The 6,512-nt window shown below is 40.8% G+C and overlaps 1 protein-coding gene across 2 annotated transcripts in view; it reads left to right on the top strand.

Moving 5' to 3' along the window:
• Nucleotides 1-6,512, top strand: part of Plce1 (phospholipase C epsilon 1) — a 351,996-nt gene that overhangs the window by 264,489 nt on the left and 80,995 nt on the right. The gene's annotated exons all lie outside the window — the stretch shown is intronic.

Raw genomic sequence — 6,512 nt, 5'->3', positions numbered from 1 at the left:
CTTGAAACTCTTGCAAGAGCAATAAAACAAGAGAAGGAAATTAAAGGAGTACTAATTGGAAAAGAAGAGGTCAAATTATCCCTTTTTTCAGATGATATACTATTCCTAAGAGATCCCAAAAATTCCATCAGAAAACTCCTAGAACTGATCAACACTTTCAGTAAAGTGGCATGTTACAAAAATAATCTACAAAAATAAGTAGCCTTTCTATATACCAGTAACAAGCAATCAGAGAAAGAGTACAGGGAAACACTCCCATTCACAATAGCCCCTCCCAAAATGTACATGTTTTGGAATAAACCTGACCAAAGACATCAATGATCTCTACAATGAAAATTTTAAATCTTTAAAGAAAGAGATTGAGGAAGACATCAGAAGATGGAAGGACCTCCCATGCTCATGGATTGGAAGAATTAATGTTGTGAAAATGACCATCCTACTGAAAGCAATATATAGATTCAGTGCAATCTCAATAAAAGTCCCCATGACATACTTCACAGAATTAGAAAAAAAAATCCCTAAATTCATATGGAAGTACAAAAGACCTCAGATAGCCAAAGCAACCCTGAGCACTAAGAGCAATGCTAGGGGTATTACTATACCAGATCTCAAACTATGCTGCAAACCTATAACCTGAGTACACACAATTTCAGTCACCTGATATTTGACAAAGGTGCCAAGAACACACAGTGGAGCAAAGACAGCATCTTCAACAAATGGTGCTGGCAAAACTGGATCTCCACCTGTAGAAGAATGAAACTAGATCTTTATCTTTCACCTTGCACAAAAGTCAACTCCAAATGGATCAAAGACCTCAATGTGAAACTTGAAACCATGAAACTGTTAGAAGAAAACATTGGAAATAACCTATAAGTGTAGGAAAGAACTTTCTAAATCTGACACCAGAATTAAGGTCAACAATCAACGAGTGGGACCTCATAAAACTAAAAAGCTTCTGTACAGCAAAAGAAACAATCAAGAAAGTGAAGAGAAAACCCAAAAAGTGGGAAAAATATTCACCATTGATACATCTGACAGAGGTGAAAAGTGTTCAACATCATTAGTAAATAGAGAAATGCAAATTAAAACCACCTTAAGGTTTCACCTTTCCACAATCAGATCAAGAAAACAAATGATACCAAATGCTGGCAAGGATGTGGAGAAAGGGGTACACTCCTTCACTGCTTGTGGGATTGCAAGCTCGTACAATCCATATGGAAAGCAGTGTGAAGAACTCTTAAAAATCTAAAAATGAACCTACCATATGACCTTGTTATACCATCCTTGGCATACACCCAAAGGATTCATCGTATTCCAGAGATACTTGTACAACCATGTTTGTTGCTGTTCTTTTCACATTAGCACATTAGTTAAGAGATAAAAGCAACCTACGTGCCCCTCAACTGACGAGTGGTTAAAAATATATGGTACATTTACACAATGAAGTTCTACTCAGAAGTAAAGAAAGATGAATCTAGAAATGTTATACTAAGTGAAGTAACACAGACTCAGAAAAACAAAAGATGTATGTTGTCCCTCATTTGTGGATCCTAGCACCAAATCCTTATACATAAGTACATATCCTGATGTAACTATAGGAACCAGGAAGATGGAAGGGAACAAGGGAGGTAAACGGAAAGAAGGAACCTGAGAGAGAATAGTAGTAGTCAGGCATCTCTAAGGGAGAATGTGTAAAAAGGGGGCAGTTAAAGGAGGGTGGGGGTGGGGGGAGACAAAGGAAGGCCATACAAAGAACTATGGGAATAGAGGGAAGAAGGAGCTCAAAAGAGGTAGGACCATAGCATACAAAAATTATCAAGGGAGAAATGGGGAAAATTAGGACACTTAAAATGGGAAGGGCAGGGAGGGAGGATAAGACAGGGAGAGAAACAGGAGAAATAAATAGTCCCTAACTAGTATTTAAAAAAAAACAGGGAATTGTATTAGTCCAAAAACCCTTGAAAAATTACACATACAATATCTCTCCATGAGTCCATGAGTATAACTGAAGGCTACATAACAAGAAACAGTGCCAGACAGGAGAAACCTTCCTTTGAGTTGTTGGCCAGGGTAGTCCAAAAGACTCCCAAAATTACACAGGCTATTGCCACAGCCCTTGATTGCCTCCCAGAATTTGATGGTAAGACCCTATTGCTGAAGACAGGACATCCTTTGGACATGAGATTTGGAGGAATGGAGCTGGAACTGACCTGGAAGCCACCTTCCTTGAAGGCTGTCTCTCATAGCTTTGGAGAGCACTACATAAACTACTAAGGGAGAACATCTATCAATGGTCCAATCCTAGCTTCAAGGCCTAAAAACCACATCAATGAACAGCACAGCAAATGACATTGGTGCAGTCATGGCACTTTTATCTTGGGGGTAATCAACAGCTACCTAATGGACTTAAAGCCCACTCAATGGGAGGAAACTCATGTGTAGTACTATAAACTAAGCCAAATACACATATCTGGAGAGGTCATAAATCTTAGAGAAAACCTCAATGTTCTCATATCCCTAGACAAATTTAGTTTCTCACTATGTGCAAAATATGGATCCTTAAATTTACAGACAAGAATCACAGTCACCACCCATCTTTTTCAACAGACAGAGATTATTACAGAGTTACATCACTGATCACACACAGAGATTCTCTATGAATTTCCCAAGCCTAAGTGGCATCTAGGATGCAATCTCTACACCTAAGGCTCACAGAACATAGAACAAGGGATGAAAAGAACACTAATGCATCTTTCAGTTCTCATCAATGAAGCTCCCTCGTGCAACAGAAGGCCAGGAACACGAAAGGCCACAAATGGCCAAAACGAAGAGAATAAGAGTCTGCAGAGTGTGGGTCCTTGGACAGGACTCCTATATTGAGGTCCATTCACACAGGGCTCGGGGACCATTGTGGAAGAAGGGCAGAAAGATTGAAAGAGTCAGGGATGAGGTACGTGATCATATGGAAATGGTCCTACAGATTCCTGGGACCCTTGTCATACAAACCTACAGCAATGGTGTCAGCATGCACAAGACCCATGCAAACTTAGACAGACAAAAACCCAGCACAGAACTGTGGAAATGAACAGCAGGCCACAATCTTAGTCAAAGAATTATTGGCGGCTGATTACTGCTGGGTGAGGAAGAGCTGATCTTCTTAAGGGAGGGACTCTAGATAGGCTGACTAAACCCCCCCCCCAAGTGGATGAACTTGCAACGAAGGACATCTCAGGACACCAGCTTTACATAATAGACCTTAACACAAATGACAGAATGTATGACCTCCAATGTAGTGGGAGGGGACTGTGGGACAGTATCAAAGAAGAAGGAGGGAGTATAATGATGATTTTATGTGTGAAATACACAAAATTTCAATTAAAAAAAAGAGACAAAAAAGACAAGACTAAAGAGACATAATGACCAAATAAAATATTATATATTGGGTGTGAGCCTGGAATGGAAGGATTTCAGGAAAAAAGGTAGAAAATCTGAATAAACTGTGGGATATTAATATGTGTTGGTATGGGGCTGGAGAGATGGCTCAGCAGTTAAGAGTACTGACTGCTCTTGCAGAGGACCCGGGTTCGATTCCCGGCACGCATATGGCGGCTACAAACCATCCTTAACTCCAGTTCCAGGGGAATCCGAAGCCCTCTTCTGACCTCTGCGGCAGTGCACAACACGGGTGCACTCACATACATGCGGGCAATACACTTATACACATAAAATATAAAGAATGAAATATAAAAATGTTTCAGTATAGGCTCATGAGTTATGATTCGTACACTGATATGAGATGCTAATGGTAGGAAACATTTGTATAGAGTGTACTGTATTTGCAATTTCTCTGTAAAACTATTCAGTATTTCTAAACCACATTATGGCTATGGATTAATAAAAAACAAAAATGAAAACCTGGAGTTTAGCATCCATGTTAAGGCCAAGCACTGACAGAAACTGCTGAGAACCTATTTCTTAGGATATGTCTCAGAGCTGTGCTCTTGAACAAGGGCTTTGTTCATTCTTTACTAAAATAGTATTTCCAGGGGCTGGAGCGATAGTACAGCGATTAGAGAACACTGACTGTTCTTGCAGTGTTCTTCTTGCAGAAGATCTGAGTTCGAATCCCAGCACCCACATGGCAACTAACAACTGTCTGTAACTCCAGTTCCAGGGCATCTGACAGTCTCTTCTGTCCTCTGTGGGCATTGCACAACACGGGTGTACTTACCTACAAGCAGGCAATACACTCATGCACATAAAATAAAAATAATAAATAAAATAGTTTTTTAAATAGTATTTCCAGCATTAAATAGGGACAAAAAGTCAGACTCATCTTTATCTTATCAGATAATCTTGCCCGTTCTGATCCCTAGACCTAAACGGAATGCACACACAAACACACACACATACACACACACACACTCATAAGCAACTGTTAAAAATATCTCTCACTGCTTTCAATGAGAAAGCACTGTTTGCAGTGCTTTGATGTTCTGATATGTCAAAATGTGCATACATGCGTTCAGACACAGTCTTGGGTGGAGAGCAAGGAAGGGTCTAGAGGGATTAGGCCATGTGACCAGATCACAAGATGAGCACATGGCTCAGTGAGCTGGTTTATATTACAAACAGTAACTCTTTGATTGCAAGGTTAGTTCAGGTTATGTCCATATTATGAAAATCTTTTGGGGGGGGAGGGGGTTGAGACAGGGTCTCCCTGTAGCCCCAGCTGGCCTGGAACTTGCTATGTAGACCAGACTGGCCTCGGACTCACAAAGATATGCCTGCCTCTGCCTCCCGAGTGCTGGGATTAAAGGCGTGTGCCACAGCACCCGGCTTATAAAAATAATTCTTATAAAACTGAAATAAAAAGAATATCAGCAGTAATGTGTTTTATTACTCATCAGGTGACTGTGGTCACAACTTCCACCTAGAGTTAGAACACTGCCCGCTCTAGAAGCTCCTTGTTTCCGTTCTCATGTCATCACGCACTCTCCTAAAGCTACCATTAGGAACTTAATAATAATAGCTTCCTGTTTTCCTTTGCAGTTTTTCCACTAATTTGCATTCCTGAATAGTATTCAGTAGTTGGGGCTGGTTTGTAAACTTACATTTACATAAATATAATCGTAGCCAGTGTATTCTTGTGTGTCTTGCTTAAAGTCTGTATAATTCTGTGTAGCTATTGTTTGTTCTGTTCGTTGCTGTGCAGAATCACATTGCATGACTGTACCAAAATCGGTATTTAAGTTTTATTATGACTGGGCATCTGGGTGGTCTCTGGTGTGGGGCTTGAAAAATAATTTTCTATGAGACATGTGAGGCAGTAAAATTTGATGTCTTCTGGACATTTTTTAAGAATGTGTTTATGATGAGTAAGAAGGAAGAAAGAAGCTGCCGCCTCAAGAGCGGGAATGGTGGTCTTGTTCAGGGACATGATCAATCTGCAGAGGGTCAGAAACCCCAGGACTGCTGCTCATACCTTGCTGGGAGGATCAGGCTGCCCAAATGCCTAAACATGGGAACCTTCCTTCCCAGTGCTGCAAGGCCCAACTCCTTCAGTTTTAGCCAGCACTTTACTCGTGAGATCTACAGAAACAGTAGAAACCGTGATCCTACTAACAACTTCTATTACTTTAAGAGATTGAGTGTTGAGCAGATTCTAAGTGGCCAGATAAAAAGTCAGTAAGGTCCTTTTGGCTTTCCCCCAGATCTTCCTGGTGATCCTGGTTCCTAACTAGGCAAGGAAATTTGCTAACTTTCTAAGTAGAGAAGTCTTTCATGTGCCTGCATTCACCCACATATGTGTGTGTGTATGTACAGAGGAAGTAAACAGCTAAGGTTGAGTAAAGAGAGCTGGTCTTGCATACCTGGCTACCGTGACTGTATTTCCCAGTGAACTGAGTGAAAATCGTGTTGTGTTGTTGGTTTGGTTTGGTTTGGTTTAGTTTGGTTTGGTTTATTGGGCTTTTTGAGGCAGGGTCTCCTTGTAGTCCCAGCTGACCTGTAACTAGCTATGTAGATTAGGCTGGCCTCAATCTCACAGAGATCCGCCTGTCTCTGACTCCAGCGTGCTGAGATTAAAGGCATATGCCACCACGCCTGGCTTAATCTGTTTTAGTTTTAACAGAGGTGCTTCTCAGACCAGCCTATTAGCTCTCATTTTTACCTATTTTAGCCCCAGTGTTTCATCGTCGATAATGAAAATTCAATAATTTATCTACCAGTTCCTTTCTTATTCCTATAGTCAGCCACCTTAATAAATGTAAGAGTTTAAAATACTATTATTAAAAATTACCCTATGGGCTGGAGAGATGGCTCAGTGGTTAAGAGCACTGACTGCTCTTGCAGAGGACCCAGGTTTGATTCCCAGAACCCACATGGTGGCTACAAACCATTTGTAACTCCAATTGCAGGGGACTCTGATGCCCTCTTTTGACCTCTGTGGGCATTGCATGACATAGGTGCACTTACGTACATGCAGGCATAATAAAAAATGAAAATAATTA

Source organism: Nannospalax galili, unplaced genomic scaffold (assembly GCF_000622305.1).
Source record: "Nannospalax galili isolate Female #2095 unplaced genomic scaffold, S.galili_v1.0 scaffold1027, whole genome shotgun sequence".
NCBI lineage: Eukaryota > Metazoa > Chordata > Mammalia > Rodentia > Spalacidae > Nannospalax > Nannospalax galili.
This window is presented reverse-complemented; position numbering and strand designations above follow the sequence as displayed.